We start from the raw sequence: 21192 nt of genomic DNA on the forward strand, positions 1-21192 counted from the left end.
TAGTAAAATGTCCCAAGACACTGCACAGGAGTATTATAAGACAAAAAATTTGACACCGAGCCACATAAGGAGAAATTAGGGCAGGTGACCAAAAGCTTGGTCAAAGAGGTAAGTTTTAAGGAGCGTCTTAAAGGAGGGAAGAGAGAGAGCAAAGAGAGGCGGAGAGGTTTCGGCAGGGAATTCCAGAGCTTAGGGCCTAGGTAACAGAAGGCAGGAGACATCACTTCCTGTGTTCTCTACCCTATTGTGACACATCACTTCCTGTGTTCTCTACCCTATTGTGACACATCACTGTCTCAGTTCTCTATGCTGTTATGGTACATCACTCTCTACGTTCTCTATACTGTTATGACACTTGCTTATACTATTGCAATACATTGTTCTCTGAGTTGTTTCTCCTACTGTGGCAAGGGAATTCTCCTGTGCCATTGATGGAGGGATTCTTTTCCAGTCCAAGTACAGAAAATGCGAGGCGATTTAACCGACTGATAAATTTGAACAGATCTCTTCCTTGGCCAAGGCCCATCCCAACTCTCTGCCCCTTCTTTGCCTCCGGCCAGCACCTTTCCCACTCACGGCAGGTCCAGCGTCAAAAGCAGGTGAGGCGTTGAAGAATGACGGAGATTGTCTTCAAAACTATCTGGCAATCCGATGAGTTGAGCCAGCTCCAGAATACCAGCCAGGAGCAGATCAGATGCAAAGGAGACATGTCAGGAGTCAACTTCGAGCACGAGAAGAAAGAAAAGAAATGACTGTTCACCAGAAAGAAAAAGTCAGTCTCCTTCCACGGGTATGAAGCGCTTTATCGACTTATTTCAGTTACTTTTAAAATGCAGCCATGTTGTGCGGTCATTAGGCTAAGGGATGTTCGTGTAGGGCGAATGGAAAACTTTTGTCCCTATTGCACCCAGCAAACACATCTGGATTAGGTACAGTCCCACCCCTGCTACAGAGTAAAGGTCCACCTGCTCCATCCAAATAGTGCAGATCTTCTGATGCTTGAATTGCGTTCTTCCAATTTGGTCACAAGAGTTGGCAGCAATGGCTTGCACCAGACTTCCACCAATTACGCACATTTATGGGGGGAGAGGCGGAGAAAATGTCACATAAAGCACTCACCATCATTCGGGGGGCAGGGAAATTCGGCGCGCCATTTCTCGACGCTCTTGGTTGCGTTCCTCCAACTCTGGCCTCTTGTCCAGCCTTCACTTCATTCGCCCCACCCTTGGCGGCCGTGCCTTCAGCTGTTTAAGCCCGAAGCTCTGGAATCCCCTCCCAAAACCTCTACACCTCTAACGACCCTCCTTAAAACTCTTTGACCAAGTTTTTGGTCAGCTATCCTAATGTTGTCTTTTTTGCACACAACCTATTTCTAACTACTTGGGTGTAAACTGTTCTTATAGTGGAAAATCCAGGCTAACAGCGTCCCATAATGCGCCAACATGAAATTTTAATGTGAGACTCTGAGTCTCCATGTCCTCTGAGTGAGACTGTCAATTTAATACCAATTCATACAATTCTAAGCCTTGCACCTCCACCCACTAGGAACTTGGTTGCGACTAAGAAAAAAGAAAGACTTGCATTTCTATAGCGCCTTTCACGACCAGCAGACGTCCCAAAGCGCTTTACAGCCAATAAAGTACTTTTTGAAGTGTAGTCACTGTTGTAATGTAGGAAACGCGGCAGCCAATTTCCGCACAGCAAGCTCCCACAAACAGCAATGTGATAGTGACCAGATCATCTGTTTTTAGTGATGTTGATTGAGGGATAAATATTGGCCCCAGGACACTGGGGATAACTCACCTGCTCTTCTTCGAAATAGTGGCTTGGGATCATTTATGTCCATCTGAGAGGGCAGAGGGAGCCTCGGTTTAGCGTCTCATCTAGAAGACGGCACCTCCGACAGTGCAGCACTCCCTCAGTACTGCACTGGAGTGTCAGCCTGGATTTTATGCTCATGTCTCTGGAGTGGGACTTGAACCCACGACCTTCTGACTCAGAGGTGAGAGTGCCACCCACTGAGCCACGGCTGACAGCCTAAACTCACAACAACAACAACTTGTATTTATATAGCACCTTTAACATAGTAAAACATCTCAAGGTGCTTCACAGGAGTATTATAAGACAAAAAATTTGACACCGAGCCTCATAAGAAGAAATTAGGGCAGGTGACCAAAAGCTTGGTCAAAGAAGTAGGTTTTAAGGAGCGTCTTAAAGGAGGAAAGAGAGGTAGCGAGGCAGAGAGGTTTAGGCAGAAAACTCCAGAGCTTAGGGCCCAGGCAGCTGAAGGCACGGTTGTCAATGGTTGAGCGATTATAACCAGGGATGCTCAAGAGGGCAGAATTAGAGAAGCGCTGATAACTCGGAGGGTTGTGGGACTGGAGAAGAATACAGAGATAAGGAGGGGCGAGGCCATGGAGGGATTTGAAAAAAAGGATGAGAATTTTAAAATCGAGTCGTTGCTTAACCGGGAGCCAATGCAGGTCAGCGAGCACAGGAGTGATGGGTGAATGGGACTTGGTGCAAGTTAGGACATGGGCAGCCGAGTTTTGGATGACCTCAAGTAACTGGTGCAATCTTAGGATCTGATCTCTTGCCCAACCTCTGATCCAGGGAATTGTCCACAACTGATAAATGGGCTAGGGTCAAAATCGAGGGCAAAAACTAGTCCCCAAAATATTAGCTTGCTGCCTTTTTATCTCTCTAGGACTGAGCGCAATAAGATACTTGATGATGCACAGCACTCCAGTCCCGAGCTGAGGTGATCTGCTGCCTCCACTAATGTGTCCGCCCTCAATTTATCCTGTGACAAGGATTCTACCAATAGTGCTGAAAGTTTGGATTCCAGGAAATGCCAGTCTCCAGTCTCAGGGACAGAAGATATGAAAGGACCATGGGCCACCAGGCAGCTCAGTGGCAGTCCGGTAGGTTTTTACCAAAAAGAAACAAGGAAGGCCCAGGAATGGTGCCACCAAAAACAAATGGAAAGTGGGAAATGTAGTGTGAGGTATAAGCTCTAGATTAGGGCTGTGACGTCCTCACAGTGAGACCGCTACCTGTGAAGATCTCACAGTGTGACCTTTACCTGTGAAGATCCCACAGTGGGATCTCTACCTGTGAAGATCTCACAGTGAGACCTCTATCTGTGAAGATCTCACAGTGAGACCTGTACCTGTGAAGATCTCACAGTGAGACCTCTATCTGTGAAGACCTCACAGTGAGACCTTTACCTGTGAAGATCTCACAGTGAGACCTTTACCTGTGAAGATCTCACAGTGAGACCTTTACCTGTGAAGATCTCACAGTGAGACCTGTACCTGTGAAGATCTCACAGTGAGACCTGTACCTGTGAAGATCTCACAGTGAGACCTCTATCTGTGAAGACCTCACAGTGAGACCTTTACCTGTGAAGATCTCACAGTGAGACCTTTACCTGTGAAGATCTCACAGTGAGACCTTTACCTGTGAAGATCTCACAGTGAGACCTCTATCTGTGAAGACCTCACAGTGAGGCCTTTACCTGTGAAGATCTCACAGTGAGACCTTTACCTGTGAAGATCTCACAGTGGGACCTCTACCTGTGAAGATCCCACAGTGAGACCTTTACCTGTGAAGATCTCACAGTGAGACCTTTACCTGTGAAGATCTCACAGTGAGACCTTTACCTGTGAAGATCTCACAGTGAGACCTGTACCTGTGAAGATCTCACAGTAGGACTTCTACCTGTGAAGACCTCACAGTGGGACCTTTACCTGTGAAGACCTTCAGGAATACAAAAGACCTCAAGATTATTTCCTTATGTCCTCCTCTGCAGGATGACAGAGGATTTCATCAGAGCATCTCATGAGGTAGATTTTCAACTTGCTGCCCGGGCATTAAAGAAAGTGCCCAGGAGGCACAATTAAAAGAACAAAAGCTCCGCCTGGATTTCAGCCATTTGTGGCGTACCGACCACAGAAAGGACACAATCTGCTTTTCGGTCCGTAGACTATAAATCAGGCGTCATGCCTTTAAGAAGGATCACACCTTTAAGAAACTCGATCTGCAACATAGTTAAGCCCAGAGCGGGGGAGGAGCAGTCGAAGCTGTGGACTGATGAAAGGCAGTCGGACTTGGTGTAGGCTCTGACGCCATTTTGTGTTCAACATGCAGTCTCAAGAATTAAACCTTTTCTGTTGAACCTCTCCGAGTTCAGTATTTTTTGCTAGGAGTACGTAGACTCCTACATTGGTGACCCCAACGCTCAGGACGACTCCTAAGCGTAACCATGGCTGACACAAATGCAGTTTCTGTGAAGCTGCCGGAGTTCTGGGAGAACCTAGCCACCGCCTGGTTCCTTCAAGCCGAATCGCAATTCCGACTCCGCGGCATCACCGCCGACGCAACGATGTACGACTACCTCCTCGCCTCCCTGGGCAGCTCCACAATCACGAAAGTCTGGACAACGCTACAAAACCCTTCGGAGGAAGGCAAGTACGCACATCCCAAGGCCGCGCTCCTTAAAAAATTCACAGCCTCCCAATTTTTGCGCAACTGCCACCTCCTCGACCTCCTGGGCCTCGGTGACTCCACGCCGTCAGACTTGCTCTCACACATGCTTGCTCTGACCGACGAGAAACCGCCCGGCTCCCTCTTCCGCACGTTCTTTATCCGCCAACTACATCCCAGCATCCGCCCGGCGATCGTGGCGTCCAGTCTCACGGACCTCGAGGTCCTGGCTGACGAAGCCGATAAGCTCCTGTCCGCCGGCTCCAACCACGCCGTCACCCCCGACCTGGCCTCCGCAGCGTCGGCGCGCGCTCCACCCTCTATCGCGCGGCCACACAGCTCAGCCACGGGGCCCCCCAGGCCCCCACGTCCCCCAAGCCCTCCGACCCAGGGCTACTGCTACTTCCATACCCAGTTCGGCGCACGGGCACGCCGCTGCAGCCATCCCTGCACGTTTCCAACTGCCCCCACACCGGCCTACACGATGGCCGTGGGGCAAGCAGGCGCGCTGCTGTACGTTACGGACAGCGCCTCCGGATGCCGTTTCCTATGCGACACGGGTGCGCCGCAGCATCATCCCCGCGTCCGCCCTCGAGATCCAGTGAGGTGGCTGCGGCCCTGCGCTGGCTGCCGCCAACGGCACCGACATCCGGACGTATGGCACCCGCACCGTCACCATCGACCTCGCGCCGCCGCTACCACTGGGAGTTTATCACCACCAAGGTGCTCTCCCCGCTCCTCAGTGCGGATTTCCTGTGTGCCCACGGCCTGTTGGTCGACATGCCTCGGCGCCGACTCGTGGACATGAACACCATGTCACCTATCCCGGGCGCCATGGCCCCCCCCAACCCGCCAAAATGGCGTGGCAGTGCCGCGCCCACTCAACGGACGACTATTCAGCACTCCTGGCTGAGTTGCCAGCCCTCACCAACCCGACCTTCTCCGCGAAAGTTGCTAAGCACGGGGTAGAACACTTCATCCCCACCACAGGCCCACCGGTGTATGCCCACACCCGTAGGCTGGACCCGGCCAAGCTGGAGATCGCGCGGGCCGAGTTCGCCACAATGGAACAGCTCGGCATCATCCGCCACTCCAACAGCCCCTGGGCCTCCCCACTCCACATCGTCACCAAACCCGACGGGGGATGGCGCCCCTGCGGGGACTACCGGCGCATAAACGACGCCACCACGCCGGATCGGTACCCCCATACCGCACATTCAAGACTTCTCGGCTAGACTGGCCGGCCGCTCAGTCTTCTCCAAAGTCGACCTGGTGCGCGGTTACCATCAGGTGCCAGTCCACCCCACGGACGTTCCCAAGACGGCCATAATCACCCCTTTTGGGCTATTCGAGTTCCTCCGAATGGCCTTCGGCCTCAAAAACGCGGTCCAGGCCTTCCAGCGGCTCATGGACTCGGTCCTCCGGGACCTGAAGTTCCTCTTTGTCTACCTGGATGACATCCTGGTAGCTAGTTCCTCCAAGCAGGGACACATCGAGCACCTCCGCACCCTGTTCCAGCGGCTTAGTGAGCACGGGCTCATCATCAGCCCAGCCAAGTGCCAATTCAGCCTCAGCAGGATCGAATTCCTCAGCCACCACATCACGCAGGATGGAGCCATTCCCCTGCCCGCCAAGGTGCACGCCGTCCAGCAGTTCCCCCGGCCTACCACCATCAAAGGCCTCCGGGAGTTCTTGGGGATGATCAACTTTTACAACCGCTTCATTCCCGGAGTGGCCTCCCTCATGCGGCCCCTATACGAAGCCCTCCGGGGTAAGAAAGACAGAATGGCGATCGAGTGGTCGGCGGACATGTTGACCGCTTTTGACTCGACCAAAAAGGCGCTCGCCGACGCCACCATGCTCGCTCACCCACAGCCCAACGCCAGGGTGGCCCTCACCACGGACGCCTCCGACCACGCGGTCGGCGCCGCGTACGAACAGTGGGTCGACGGGGCCTGGCAACCGCTGGCCTTTTTCAGCCGCCAACTGCGCCCCCCGGAGGCCAAATACAGCGCCTTTGACCGCGAGCTCCTCGCACTGTACCTGGCAGTCCGCCATTTTAGATTTCTTCTGGAGGGCCGCCCCTTCACCGTGTTTGTCGACCACAAACCCCTGACATTCGCGATGGCGAAATCTGCGGACCCGTGGTCAGCCAGGCAACAACGCCAGCTCGCCGCGGTGTCCGAATTCACCATGGACATCCGGCACGTCTCCGGCCGAGACAACGTGGTGGCCGACTGCCTATCCCGCCCTGCCGTCCACGGCGCCCACCTGGCAGTGGACTATGCTCAACTGGCAGCAGAGCAACGCACCGACCCCAATCTGCTCTCCGCGCCCACAACCCTCCCAGGGCTGCGACTGACCGACGTCGCCTGCATCCCGTCCGCCATCACAGTCAAATACGACACCTCCTTGGCGCAACCCCGCCCCGTAGTCCCGGCGTCCTGGCGAAAACAGGTGTTCGACATCGTCCACGGCCTCTCACACCCCGGCACCCGTGCGTCCATTAGACTGGTGGCCAACCGACTTGTCTGGCGCGGCCTGCACAAAGATGTGCGCGTCTGGTCCAGATCCTGCATAGCTTGCCAGCGTGCCAAAATCCACCAGCACGTCAAAGCCCCACTCGAGGAGTTCACCGTGCCAGAAAGAAGGTTTGACCACGTCCACATCGACCTCGTCGGCCCCCTGCCGCCATCACAAGGTCACACGCACCTGCTGACAATCGTGGACCGTACCACCAGCTGGCCCGAGGCCATTCCACTGACGTCCACCACCACCGCCGACATCGCGAGGGCGTTCATCGGTACCTGGGTCGTTCAGTTCGGCGTCCCCTCCGACATGACGTCGGATAGAGGCCCACAGTTCACCTCTGATCTGTAGGCCGCCATCGCCCGAAACCTCGGGGTGGCCGTTCACCGCACCACGGCTTACCACCCCCAAGCCAACGGACTGTGCGAGCGATTCCACAGGTCCATGAAGGCGTCCCTCCGTGCCAGCCTCGAGGACGAGGCTTGGATCGACCGCCTCCCGTGGGTGCTACTTGGCCTACGCTCCGCGGTCAAGGAAGACCTGCAAGCCTCGGCGGCGGAACTCGTGTACGGCCAGCCGCTGCGCGTACATGGAGAGTTCCTGCCCACCGCCACGACCCCCTGGTCGGCTGACCTGCAACGCCGCGCTTTCGCCAACCGAGCACAACAGTTCGCTCTGGTACCCACCGGCCGGCACGGCGAACCAGCAACCCGCGTACCACCTAGCCTGCACATGGCCAAATTTGTTTTTGTGCGCCATGACGCCCACCGAGGACCTCTACGGCCCCCATACGACGGACCCTACAAGGTACTCCAGACGGGGAACAAGTTCTTCCTCCTCGAAGTGGGCGGCAGAACTGACAAGGTGTCGGTCGACTGGCTCAAGCTGGCGCACCTAGAGCCCGACGAACCCGTTCAAGTGGGCCAACCCCCACCGCGGGGCAGACCGCCTAAGAGCCCGACACGTCCGACCGCCCCGCTCCCGACACCAACCGCCAAGAGCCGTTCCGGCCGTGCCATCAAGCTGCCACGCCGGTTCGTACACTCCCTACTAGCGGATTCTGGGGGGAGCTGTGTGGCGTACCAACCACAGAAAGGACACAATCCGCTTTTCGGTCCGTAGACTATAAATCAGGCGTCATGCCTTTAAGAAGGATCACACCCTTAAGAAACTCGATCTGCAACATAGTTAAGCCCAGAGCGGGGGAGGAGCAGTCGAAGCTGTGGACTGATGAAAGGCAGTCGAACTTGGTGTAGGCTCTGACGCCATTTTGTGTTCAACATGCAGTCTCAAGAATTAAACCTTTTCTGTTGAACCTCTCCGAGTTCAGTATTTTTTGCTAGGAGTACGTAGACTCCTACACATTAATAGTTACAAGGCCAACTGGTCCACCCTCTAAGTTGCCAACCCTCCGGGACTGTCCTGGAGTCTCCATGAATTAAAGATTAATCTCCAGGACACGGCCGCGAGCTTCTCCGGGAGAAAAAAATCATTGGGGCATCAAAAAAAACCAGTGTGTTTCTAAATAAAATTCTTTGACGACTTTGGTTATTAGTGATAAAAAAAATATCTGAGATGGGAAAGAAAGACAGTCAAAAGTCATCCAATCGGGAAAGAGTCTGTTCGCGAGTATGGGCGTGTTAGGCGACCAATGGCGGTGAGCGTGGGGGGCGGGGCAGTGGGATGCAGGAGGGTCATGTGACAACACCTCCAGGAATACGGCCAACCAGAGATGGCCACCCTATCCCCACGTGATACCTTCAGTCAATCTGATGGGCTGCAACACTCATAACCGTTTGGTTCGCTGAAGCCAAACGGGGTGCGGCTAATTCTTTCTTTGTGATTTGCAGTGTGCAAACTTTCTGGAGCAGATCGAGAAGAGTAAAAGCGCTGTGAACCTATTGAAGGAATACACTCAAAAACTAGAGGTAAATGATAAACCAGAGCTAACATCGATCCAAATCATTGGTGAATACTAGGAGCGGCAAATTAGGAATACGAAGGCAGGTCAGACAGAGCCTCGAGGAATAGAATTCAAAAGCAGAGAAGTTATGTTAAACTTGTATAGATCTTGAATCTTGATTAGACCACTGTGGTAAACCACTGTTATTGTTGTTGTTGTTGCACACTGTTGTACCTATGCATGCCTCAGCATGTCTCTGCTGGCTCCGCCCCTGGCTCCACTCACAGGCCCAGGTATAAAGGTGATTGCTCTGCAGCCCCCTGCCTTCTTGGAACCCAGTCAACCACGAGAGGCATGCTCTGTTCTTTGCTAATAAAAGCCTTTTAGTTACTCTCCTAACTCTCCGTCTTTTATGAGTAATTGATAGCGCATCAATTTTATTAGCAAAAACAAAATGTCGACAACAAACGCCGAGCAGCAGGCTGCTGCACCAAACGCTGAGCAGCAGGAGCTGCTGCGAGCCCTCAGACCAACATGCCTGGACCTAGACCCCCAGAATCGGGTTCGGCTACCAAATTCGCGCATTGGCTGCGTTGCTTCGAGGCCTACCTGCAAGCCTCAACTGTGACCCTGGACGAAAACAAGCTGGAAATCCTGGCCTCAAAGGTGAGCCACCAAGTTTATACAATATTCCAGGACGCGACGACCTACGCGGCGGCTATCGATCTGCTAAAAGGGCAATACGCACGCCCGGTAAATACGGTCTATGCCAGGCACCTCTTAAGATCCCGCAGACAGCAGCCCGGGGAATCGGTGGAGGCCTTCCTACGGGCACTACGGATACTCGGCCGAGGCTGCGATTGCAAAGAGGTATCAGCCGCAGCACACACGGAGGGACTGACCCGAGATGCTTTCGTTGCGGGTCTAAGGTCCGACTACTCCCGGCAGAGACTGTTGGAAAAGGGAGAAATGGACCTGAGAAAGGCAGTGTCCCTCGCGCTCTCGCTCGACGCGGCCCACAGGAATATGGACGCCTTCTCCCCTAACCGCTCCGCAACGTGGACGCCACAACCTTGGGTCATGGGACCGCCACCTTCAACTGCTGCTGCGATGTCCAAGGCACAGAAATGTTATTTTTGTGGCCAGGCAAAACACCCCAGAGCACGCTGCCCGGCGAGAAACGCTACCTGCTCCGGCTGCGGGAAGAAAGGACACTATGTCAACGCCTGCAAAGGTAAAATCGCTAACGCCAGCAGCGCCGCGTGTGAACCGTGGGGGCAGCCATCTTGTCCGCCATCTTGGGCTCCCCCAGCCGCGTGGGGATCGGGATCATGGGCGCCGCCATTTTGTCCGCCATCTTGGACGTCTCCAACTTCAACCACGGGGGACCCGGACTCAACCACCGCCTCATCTGACGACCACATCGACTCGCTCGACCATACGCTGGCCTCCGTGACGCTGGACCAATCTCTCCCTCATCAACTGTCCAGGTCCATGATGGACATTACGGTAAACGGCCGCGCCACTACCTGCCTTTTTGACAGCGGGAGCACAGAGAGCTTTATCCACCCCGACACGGTGCGCAGTTACTCTCTCCCAGTCCTGCCGACGCGCCATCGGATCTCTTTGGCTTCCAAAGCCCAGTCAGCGGACGTCGGTGGCTACTGTGTAGTGACCCTTTCAGTAAGGGGCACAGAATACAAAAATTTTAAACTCCTGGTCCTGCCCCATCTCTGCGCTGCTGTTCTACTGGGGTTGGATTTTCAGTGCCACCTTAAGAGTGTCACATTAGCGTACGACGGACCCCTCCCCCCACTCACAGTCTGCAGCCAGCAGCTTTTAAATCGCCCGCCGCGCACCATTTGCAGCCTCTCCACCCTTAAAGTTCCCCCCCCCTCCTTGTTCGCTAACCTCACCCGCGACTGTAAGCCCATCGCTACCAAAAGCAGGCGTTACAGTGCCGGGGATAGGAGCTTCATTAAATCTGAGGTAGCAAGACTCCTGAAGGAAGGGATTATTGAAAGTAGCACCAGCCCATGGCGAGCACAAGTGGTGGTAGTGAAGACTGGCGAAAAACAGCGCCTAGTTATTGACTACAGCCAGACGATCAATCGCTACACCCAGTTAGATGCATACCCGCTCCCCCGCATATTTGACATGGTCAATCAGATGGCACAATACCGGGTGTTCTCGACGATTGATCTGAAGTCGGCATACCACCAGCTCCCCATCAGGGCTGAGGACCGCCAGTACACAGCTTTTGAAGCTGACGGTCGTCTCTACCACTTCCTCAGAGTTCCCTTTGGCGTCACCAACGGGGTTTCAGTCTTCCAACGGGAGATGGACCGGATGGTTGACCAGAACGCGCTCCAGGCCACTTTCCCCTATCTAGACAACGTCACCATCTGCAGCCAAGACCAGCAGGACCATAATGTTAATCTAGAGAAATTCCTCCGTACGGCCCAGCGGCTGAACCTAACATACAACAAGGACAAATGTATGTTTCGTACCAAGCGCCTTGCCATTCTTGGCTGTGTAGTGGAGAACGGAGTCATCGGCCCCGACAGGATGCGCCCCCTTATGGAGCTCCCCCTCCCCCACTGCCAAAAAGCACTGAAGAGATGCCTAGGGTTTTTCTCGTACTATGCTCAGTGGGTGCCCGACTATGCGGACAAAGCCAGACCCCTCATCAAGTCCACCTCCTTCCCCCTGGCAGCAGAGGCCTGTGCAGCCTTCACTCTCATAAAAAGAGATATTGCGAGGGCCACGATGCACGCAGTGGATGAGTCCATCACTTTCCAAGTGGAGAGCGACGCATCCGACTTTGCCCTAGCTGCAACCCTTAACCAGGCGGGGAGACCCGTGGCCTTTTTCTCAAGGACCCCGAGATTCGACACTCCTCTGTCGAAAAGGAGGCCCAGGCCATTGTGGAAGCTGTGCGACATTGGAGGCATTACCTGGCCGGAAAACGATTTACCCTGCTCACTGACCAGCGTTCAGTAGCTTTTATGTTTAATAATAAGCAGAGGGGCAAAATCAAGAATGACAAGATCTTGAGGTGGAGAATCGAACTCTCCACCTACAATTACGATATCTTGTACCGGCCCGGGAAACTCAATGAGCCCCCAGATGCCCTATCACGTGGTACATGCGCCAACGCGCAGGTTGATAGACTGAAGACCCTCCACAATGACCTCTGCCACCCGGGGGTCACCAGGTTTTTTCACTTCATCAAATCCCGTAACCTGCCCTACTCCATCGAGGAGGTCAGGACCATGACCAGGAACTGCCAAATCTGTGCCGAGTGCAAACCGCATTTTTATAGGCCAGACAGAGCAAGCCTGATCAAAGCCACGCGCCCCTTTGAACGGCTGAGCGTCGATTTTAAAGGGCCCCTCCCCTCCTCTGACCGCAATGTGTACTTCCTCAACATAATTGACGAGTACTCCTGTTTCCCGTTTGCCATCCCTTGCTCAGACATGACCAGTACCACGGTCATTAAATGTCTGAATGACCTCTTCGCCTTGTTCGGTTTCCCTAGCTATATTCATAGCGACAGGGGCTCATCCTTTATGAGCGACGAACTTCGTCAGTACCTGCTCGCGAGAAGTATTGCTACAAGCAGGACCACCAGCTACAACCCCCGGGGGAATGGCCAGGTGGAAAGGGAGAATGCGACGGTCTGGAAGGCAGTCCTTTTAAACTTGAAATCTAAGGGCCTTCCGACCTCTCGCTGGCAGGAGGTCCTCCCTGCGGCGCTCCATTCCATTCGGTCACTGCTCTGTACAGCCACCAATGCCACCCCCCATGAGAGATCGATAGACTGCGGGCCCTCCACAATGACCTCTGCCACCCGGGGGTCACCAGGTTCTTCCACTTCATCAAGGCCCGCAACCTGCCTTACTCTATTGAGGAGGTCAGGACCATGACCAGGAACTGCCAAGTCTGCGCTGAGTGCAAACCGCACTTTTATAGACCAGACAGGGCCCACCTGATAAAAGCCACTCGCCCCTTCGAGCGCCTGAGCGTTGATTTTAAAGGGCCTCTCCCCAGGAGGTCTGGAGGTCTTGTCTGCCGCTGTGATCGGCGTGGCGACGGCAGGGGTAGTGGAGCTTCCGGTGTTGAGTCCTGCGTAGGCTGTGGCACAGGCGTGTCGTCCTCGTAGATGTCGAGCGGGTCGCGGGGCCCAGGCCTGCCGTCTGCTGGGGCTGGATATCGGATCGTGGGGGCGGGTGGTAGTGAGTAGTGGGTTACTGCGGCCCCCGAGGGTGCAAGGTCTCTTATGGAGACTGTGTCCTCCCGCCCGTCCGGGTATGCAATGTAAGCATACTGGGGGTTGGCGTGGAGGAGGTCGACCCTCTCAACCAGGGGGTCCGTTTTATGGGTCCTCACGTGTCTTCTCAGTAGGACCGGCCCTGGGGACGTCAGCCATGGCGGTAGCGATGTCCCCGATGTGGACTTCCTTGGGAAGACAAACATTTTCTCATGAGGGGTGGCGTTAGTGGCAGTGCAGAGCAGTGACCGAATAGAGTGGAGCGCATCGGGGAGCACATCCTGCCAGTGGGAGGTTGGAAGGCCCCTAGACTTTAAGGCTAGCAGGGCGGCCTTCCAAACTGTCGCATTTTCTCTTTCCACCTGTCCGTTCCCCCGGGGGTTGTAACTGGTGGTCCTGCTTGTGGCAATACCCCTAGTTAGCAGGTACTGACGGAGTTCGTCGCTCATACACGATGAGCCCCGGTCGCTATGGATATAGCTGGGGAAACCGAACAGGGTGAAGAGGTCGTTCAGACATTTAATGACCGTGGCACTGGTCATGTCCGGGCAGGGGATGGCGAACGGGAAACGGGAGTACTCATCAATAATATTGAGGAAGTACACATTGCGGTCGGAGGAGGGGAGAGGCCCTTTAAAATCAACGCTCAGGCGCTCGAAGGGGCGAGTGGCTTTTATCAGGTGGGCCCTGTCTGGTCTATAAAAGTGCGGTTTGCACTCAGCGCAGACTTGGCAGTTCCTGGTCATGGTCCTGACCTCCTCAATAGAGTAAGGCAGGTTGCGGGCCTTGATGAAGTGGAAGAACCTGGTGACCCCCGGGTGGCAGAGGTCATTGTGGAGGGCCCGCAGTCTATCGATCTGCGCGCTGGCGCAGGTGCCACGCGATAGCGCATCCGGGGGTTCATTGAGCTTCCCGGGCCGGTACAAGATCTCGTAATTGTAGGTGGAAAGTTCGATTCTCCACCTCAAGATCTTGTCATTTTTGATTTTGCCCCTCTGCTTGTTGTTAAACATGAAAGCAACTGAACGCTGGTCAGTGAGCAGGGTAAATCGTTTTCCGGCCAGGTAGTGCCTCCAATGACGGACAGCCTCCACAATCGCCTGGGCCTCCTTCTCAACAGCGGAGTGTCTGGTCTCCGGGCCTTGGAGGGTTCGTGAAAAGAAGGCCACGGGTCTCCCCGCCTGATTGAGGGTAGCGGCCAGGGCAAAGTCGGACGCGTCGCTTTCCACCTGGAAGGGGATGGATTCATCCACTGCGTGCATGGTGGCTTTGGCAATGTCCTCCTTGATACGGTGGAAGGCTAAGCGGGCCTCTGCCGTCAAGGGAAAAGAGGTGGACTTGATCAGCAGACGGGCCTTGTCCGCATAGTAGGGGACCCACTGGGCGTAATAGGAGAAAAACCCTAGGCACCTCTTCAGGGCCTTGAGGCAGTGGGGCAGTGGGAGTTCCATAAGGGGACGCATCCGGTCGGGGTCGGGGCCGATGACTCCGTGTTCCACAACACAGCCAAGGATGGCGAGGCGGTTTGTGCGGAATATGCACTTCTCCTTGTTATATGTCAGGTTCAGGAGTTGGGCGGTGCGGAGGAATTTTTCGAGGTTTGCGTCATGGATGACCGAGTACACTCGGTGGTTCACTTTGGAGGTCAGGACATCCAGTTTGTCCTCGTCCGATTTGATTGCTGCGGAGGCGGTCAGGAATTTTTCGAAACACTTAAGCCAGTGAGTAAACTTGGTGGATGAGTCCGCCTCCTGATGATCTAAGTCCAGGCATGCTGGTGTGAGGATCTTCTCCATTATAAAAATTTTGTTAATAAAATTGATGCGCTATCAATTACTCATAAAAGACTGAGAGTTAAGAGAGTAACTAAAGGCTTTTATTAACAAAAGAATGAAGGTCTGCCTCGAGTGGTCGACCGGTCCAGAAATACAAAGGGCTGGGGAGCAGTCACCTTTATACTAGGACTTGTGGGAGGAGTCAGCCGAGGCATGTCCAGGCATGTACACAGTGGAATACAAACAGTGGTTTACCACACTCTGCAGCCCCCTGCCTTCTTGGAACCCAGTCAACCACGAGAGGCATGCTCTGTTCTTTGCTAATAAAAGCCTTTTAGTTACTCTCCTAACTCTCCGTCTTTTATGAGTAATTGATAGCGCATCAACCACACTTGGAGTAGTGTGTACAATTCTTGTCTTCATATTACAAAAAGAATAAAGAGGCATTGGAGAAGGTGCAAAAAAGATTTACAAGGATGATACCAGAACTGAGAGGTTATAACTCTCAGGAAAGATTGAACAGGCTGAGGCTCTTTTCTCCAGAAGAGAGGGGGCCGAGGGGTGATCTGATCGATGTCTTTAAGATTACACGAGGGTTTAATAAGGTAGACGCAGAGATGTTTCCACTTGTGGGGGAGACCTATACTAGGGGGCCATAAATATAAGATAGTCACTAATAAATCCAATAAGGAATTCAGGAGAAACTTCTTTCCCACAGTGTGGTTAGGATGAAAGAAAGAAAGATTTGCATTTATATAGCACTTTCCACGATCACCGGATGTCTCAAAGCACTTTACAGCCAATTAAGTACTTTTTTGAAGTGTAGTCACTGTTGTAATGTAGGAAACGCGGCACCAATTTGCGCACAGCAAGCTCCCACAAACAGCAATGTGATAATGACCAGATAATCTGTTTTAGTGATGTTGATTGAGGGATAAATATTGGCCCCAGGACACCGGGGATAACTCCCCCTGCTCTTCTTCAAAATAGTGCCCTGGGATCGTTTACGTCCACCCGAGACGGCAGACCGGGCCTCGCTTTAACTTCTCACCCGAATGACGGCACCTCAGACAGTGCAGCGCTCCCTCAGCACTAGTAGCCCTGGGATATCAGCCCAGATTTTTGTGCTCAAGTTTCTGGAGTGGGACTTTGAACCCACGCCACCTTCTGACTCAGAGGCAAGGGTGCTACCCACTGAGCGACACTGAATGTGGAACTCACTACCAACTGAGCGACACTGAATGTGGAACTCACTACCAACTGAGCGACACTGAATGTGGAACTCACTACCCACTGAGCGACACTGAATGTGGAACTCACTACCCACTGAGCGACACTGAATGTGGAACTCACTACCAACTGAGCGACACTGAATGTGGAACTCACTACCCACTGAGCGACACTGAATGTGGAACTCACTACCAACTGAGCGACACTGAATGTGGAACTCACTACCAACTGAGCGACACTGAATGTGGAACTCACTACCCACTGAGCGACACTGAATGTGGAACTCACTACCAACTGAGCGACACTGAATGTGGAACTCACTACCAACTGAGCGACACTGAATGTGGAACTCACTACCAACTGAGCGACACTGAATGTGGAACTCACTACCAACTGAGCGACACTGAATGTGGAACTCACTACCAACTGAGCGACACTGAATGTGGAACTCACTACCAACTGAGCAACACTGAATGTGGAACTCACTACCACATGGAGTAGTTGAGGCGAATAGCAGAGATACGTTTAAGGGAAAGCTAGATAAACACACGAGGGAGAAAGAAATATAAGGTTATTATGATAGGGTTAGATGAAGTAATGGGAGAAGGCTTGTGTGGAGCATAAACACCAGCATAGACCAGTTGGGTCAAATGGTCTGTTTCTGAGCTGTAAAATTCTGTAGGGGAGAAATTGGGCGGAGCCGCAAACGGGGCGCCAAGCTCGCCTGGGCGCCGGATTTAGCGCAGCGTTTGGAGCAGTAGCGACCGCCGGAAATTCAGCTTGAGCACCCCAAGAGGGACACGGGGCAAGGCTCGAGGCGCTCCGCGTCCCTCTTACGGCGCTGAAACTGAATATCGCAGCGCAACGTGCCGCAGCGCCACATGCTGCGGCAAGGCGCGCTGCGGTACTGCAGGCCTTCCTCCCATTCTTAAGGGGGAGGGGCCTGCACCAGCACGATCGGAGATCGCGAGTGCCGGCAAAAGGGCCCGGCACCGAGAAGTGCCGGGCTCTTGGAAAACAGCCGGCAATGCCGCGGGGGGCGATCAGGAGGCCGGGGACAGAGGTGCTGGCAGGCGGCTGCTGAAAAAAACGTCCGGCCCGCACCTCCACCTTAATTTGCGCCACAGGAAGGCCCCGTGAACCGGGCGCCATTTGCGAACGGCGCTACAGAGGCGGTCGCTGTCAAATATCGAGATCGGGGCGGTAGCGGGGCACTGCGCACACCGATGACGTCATCGGAGGCGGCGCTGCGCAACAGGTTAACGCTGCCATTAGCGCCCCAGCTAAATATCGCGGGAGGCGCGGCCAGTGGCGCTAAAGCCACTAAGTGCCCTCTTTAGGCGCTAACTGGTGGCGCAGCCCACCGAATTTCTAGGCCTGTGTCTTTCTATGTCCCAAATGCATAATCTAAACTGAACCTGCGGGACGTAATGCACCTAACCTACAATTTGAGAACAGGCTCGCAGGCCCCTTTGTACTTGCTGCCTGAGGAGAGAGAGATAGAGAGGCAGAAAGGTTTAGGGAGGGAATTCCAGAGCTTAGGGCCCAGGCAGCTGAAGGCAGGGCCGCCAATGGTGGAGTGATGAAAATCGGGGATGTGCAAGAGGCCAGAATTGGAGGAGCGCAGAGATCTCGGAGGTTTGTGGGGCCGGAGGAGGTTACAGAAATAGGGAGGGACGAGGCCGTGGAGGGATTTGAAAACAAGGTTGAGAATTTTAAAATCGAGGCGTTGCTGGACCGAGAGCCAGTGTAGGCCAGTGACCACAGGAGTGGTAGGTGAACAGGACTTGGTGCGAGTTAGGATACAGGGAGCAGAGTTTTGATTGAGCTCAAGTTGATGGGGGGTGGAGGAGAGGAGACCCCAGGCCTCTGTGCCAGTTCTCTGAGAAGTGGGGGCCTGTCATCGTATTATCTACCCTTTGTAACCAGGAAAGGCCACTGAAATGGAAAAGAGAAGTAGGTTCAATAGACAGCTGAGTGCATTGTGAAGAAAGAGGGGATGGAGGGATATGAAAGGAAGTTGGGAACCAGGGGTTCAGATCAATTAAAAAGGGATGGATTTGTTGGACCAAATAGTCTTCTCTTTACAAGATCTCCTATGTTCCTAGGAAATAAATGATGGGTGTACAGGTCAGCCCAGAGGACTGTGAATGCTGAGTCTTTGAGTGTATTCAAGGCTGAGATAGATAGACTTTTGGACAGAAGTGGAGTTGAGGTCGATGATCAGCCATGATCTTATTGAATGGCGGAGCAGGCTCGAGGGGCCGTGTGGCCGACTCCTGCTCTTATTTCTTATCTTATGTTCTTATGTCAGTCTAGGCAGGAGAGTAGACGGATAGGCAATACGAATGACCTGATGGTCAGTGCAGTGGGGTCAATTAAATGGGCGGTAAAGGAGACTGAAGGACATTGCAAGTGGCAGAAAGCTTTCTTAATAGAGTTAGTTAACGATCAGTATATAAGCTGTAACAACAGTAAGGGTGCATGAACCCTAATGGTTCAGTAGGTAGTGTGGCACTGGGCTGCACAGTTCCTGGATTGTTGATGTCAGCGTAGGATGCTGGGCTTCTGTAGTTGGCTGAAACATCCACGGACTGGAGAAAGGGAAAGATCAGCCCATGACTGCAGACTGCAGGAAGATATCAATGGATTGGTCTGGTGGGCAGAACATTGGCAAATGGAATTCAATCCGGAGAAGTGTGAGGTAATGCATTTGGGGAGGGCAAACAAGGAAAGGGAATACACATTAAATGGTAGGACACTGAGAAGTGCAGAGGATCAGAGGGACCTTGGAGTGCATGCCCACAGATCCCTGAAGGTAGCAGGACAGGTAACTAAGGTGGTTAACAAGGCATACGGGATACTTGCCTTTATTAGCCGAAGCATAGAATATAAGAGCAGGGAGGTTATGCTTGAACTGTATAAAACACTAGTTAGGCCGCAGCTAGAATACTGCGTGCAGTTCTGGTCACCACATTACAGGAAGGATGTGATTGCACTGCAGAGGGTGCAGAGGAGATTTACGAGGATGTTGCCTGGGCTGGGGAATTTTAGCTATGAGGAAAGATTTGATAGGCTGGGGTTGTTTACTTTGGAACAGAGGAGGCTGAGGGGAGACCTAATTGAGGTGTATAAAGTTATGAGGGACCGAGATAGAGTGGATAGGAAGGACCTATTTCCCCTAGCAAAGGGGTCATTAACCAGGAGGCATAGATTTAAAGTAATTGATAGAAGGTTTAGAGGGGAGTTGAGGTGAAATTTTTTCACCCAGAGGGTGGTGGGGGTCTGGAACCCACTGCCTGAAAGGGTGGGAGAGGCAGAGACCCTCATCACATTTAAAAAGTACTTGGATATGCACTTGAAGTGCCGTAACCTACAGGGCTACGGACCAAGAGCTGGAAAGTGGGATTAGGCTGGATCGCTCTTTGTTGGCCGGAACAGACAAGATGGGCCGAATGGCCTCCTTCTGTGCTGTAAATTTCTATGATTTCTATGATTTCCCCACCCTCTGGGGAAAAGTGTGCTTGTGTGTGGGTTTTGGGATGAAAATAGAGTTGGCCTGTGCTGCAGTCATCCCCGCCCGCTGGACACTCTGGACTCGCACCTAAGGAATGGCCACTTGGTAACCTTGAAGCGGTACTGCGGCCTGAGTCAGACCCTTCACCAGAGGAAGGATGGGGGGAGAAGATCAGAGGCAAAACTTGGAGATAGAAAAGGAGTGAAGTAACGGGCTGACTGACTAACTCACTGATGAAATCATTCACTGTTGTCAATAGGAGAAACACAAGGAGCTAGAGAGGTCACTCAACAAGCTGGAGAGTGACAGAAGAACCATCCTGTATAATTCATTATTCCTCGAGGTACGTGATGAGGGTGTATCTAAAAAAGAAAGGACTTGCATTTCTATAGCGCCTGTCACAACCTCCAGACGTCTCAAAGCGCTTTACAGCCAATGAAGTACTTTCGAAGTGTAGTCACAGGGAGTGGTTGAGGCGAATAGTATAGATGCGGTTAAGGGGAGGCTAGACAAGCACATGAGGGAGAAGGGAATATAGGGCTCTGCTGATAGCGTTAGATGAGGAAAGACAGGAGATGGCTCGTGTCGAGCATAAACACCGGCATGGACTGTTTCTGTGCTGTATATCCGATGTAAAGTAATGTAGGAAACACAGCACAGCAAGCTCCCACGAACAGCAATGTGATAATGACCAGTTAATAGCTTTTAGTGATGTTGGTTGAGGGATAAATATTGGCCCAGGACACCGGGGAGAACTCCCCTGCTCTTCTTCAAAATAGTGCCATGGGATCTTTTACATCCACCTGAGAGGGCAGACAGGGCCTCGGTTTAACATCTTATCTGACAGTGAGGCGCTCCCTCAGTACTGCACTGGGAGTGTCAGCCTAGATTTTGTGCTCAAGTCCCTGGAGTGGGACGCAAACCCACAACCTTCTGACTCAGGGGCGAGGGTGCTACCCACTGAGCCACAGCTGAACTAGGTTTAAACCGAGACACTGTAACTCCCACTGAATCTGAGTCTACTGCATTCACTCACCAGAATCCATTTGTTCTACTGTTCTATCTGGTTGATACACCAATGAGTAGCTGATGGGTTTATCTAACTGATTACTTGGTTGAATGGTGAGCTAATTAGGTAACCGACTGGTTAGTTAAATGTTTGGCCTGTTTGACTGACTGGTCGAACAACTTATGAGTGACTAGCTGGCCGGTTGACCAACTGGTTGGTTGAGTGGACGATCAGGTGACTGCCTAACCTGTTCCTGCTGTCATTAACAGAAAAACTGTAAACAAGTGGAGAAGCGCATGGCTGAAGCGGAGAGTAACACCATGTGGCTGAAATCGTTAGCTGTTGAGGTATGTGGCGAAGGACATGCTTAGCTACGATATATGTCCTAACTCTAAATGCATTCTTTCTGTAAAGATACGGTGGCTATTGTGAATGATGGTTGCTTGAAATAGTGGCTCATTCTATCAT

At 53.0% G+C, this 21192-nt stretch overlaps 1 pseudogene; it reads left to right on the top strand.

Annotated features, from left to right (window-relative positions):
• Nucleotides 1–390: 390 nt before the first annotated feature.
• Nucleotides 391–21192, top strand: part of LOC147099501 (testis-specific serine kinase substrate-like) — a 48548-nt pseudogene continuing 27746 nt past the window's right edge.

Source organism: Somniosus microcephalus, chromosome 28, assembly GCF_052327205.1.
Source record: "Somniosus microcephalus isolate GS21.2 chromosome 28, FLI_Smic_1.0, whole genome shotgun sequence".
NCBI lineage: Eukaryota > Metazoa > Chordata > Chondrichthyes > Squaliformes > Somniosidae > Somniosus > Somniosus microcephalus.